Raw genomic sequence first — 1,382 nt, forward strand, 5'->3', positions numbered from 1 at the left:
TAATTAATTAATTTTTAAACGATTGAAGTAACTTTATTTAGTAATATTCATTTAAATTAATTCGAATGTAACAAAATTTCCTTACATATATTATTTCTCAACAATGACTATTTGACTTAATGGGTTTTGAAATCTAGAGTTCAGATTTATCCCGACGCTTCGGTGAAAATCCATCTCTATCTTCGCACCCGAAAACATCCACCCGAAAGAGGCAACTCTTTGCCCCTTTTTGGTGGTAATACTCAAATATTTGTTCCAATTATATTATTTATTATTATTATTATTTATTTATTTTTCATTTTATTATTATCATTATTTTTTTATATTTTTATTTTATATTTAAAAAATATAATATATAATATATAATATATATTTGCATCATGAATTATTATTATTATTATTATTTTATTTCTTTGCAAGCCTCTAAATATATTAATATTTTTTGTTATTATTTACATATCTTTATTAAAGCTAAGCAAACAATTAAATAAACTAGATAAGCCCAAATCCACAAGAAATGGGTAAGGCCTCACCTTGCTTGGGCTGGAAAGATGGCCCAAGTTGTCTAGGCTGCGCGGAGGTCTGCCAAGCCCGTCTCCTTGGTCCGTCTGGCCTTCTCCTAAACGCACCGTTTTGGGCTCTGGAGACTCCCTCAAACGACGTCGTTTAGGCGTCGACCCTTGGAATTCTTCACTCCACTGAAACGGCGCCGTTTAGGCCTACTTCCTCTGGGTATAAAAACCCTTTTTAGCTTTTTTTTTTATTTTCTAATTTTTTTTTCTCTCTCTAACCGCACCCTCTCCAACTTCTGTCTAAAAATCTTTTTCTTCTCTCTTCGTCGGCGCCCGCGTCCTCCCCTCTCTTCTCGGATTTCTCTCTCGCCCGGTGAATCACTTCGCCTTTCGTTGCCGGCGTCAAGCTCTCTCCTTTCTTCTCTTTTTCACCGTCGGTTGAACACTTACGGAACCACTCCCTCTCTTTTCTCCGCCGGCCGATCCCTCTCTTTCCCTCTCTACGGCTTCCTCTTCTCAGATCTCACCCCCCTTTTCTTTTTTGTTTTTTTTTGGTTCCTTGTGGCTAGGCTTCTTTTCTGGTAGATCTAGGATTTTTTTGTTCTTTGTTCTTGTTTTTTTTTTTTTTTGTGTCTCCCCCCCCCCCCCCCTCATTGATTTTTTTGCAGGTGCCCTTTTAAAGAGCCGGGTTGTCCAAGAATTTGGGCAACCTGGCGAGGGGGTTCTGGCACCAGGGAGTTGGTGGCCAGAACCCCAGCCATCCCCTTTTTTTATAATTTTTAATTATAATTTTTTATTATTTTAGTTTATTTTATTTTATTATATATATATATTTATAGGTGTCTACAGTTGCCCCTCTTTGTTACATTC

This window comes from Theobroma cacao, chromosome 1 (genome assembly GCF_000208745.1).
Source record: "Theobroma cacao cultivar B97-61/B2 chromosome 1, Criollo_cocoa_genome_V2, whole genome shotgun sequence".
NCBI classification, from domain to species: Eukaryota; Viridiplantae; Streptophyta; class Magnoliopsida; order Malvales; family Malvaceae; genus Theobroma; species Theobroma cacao.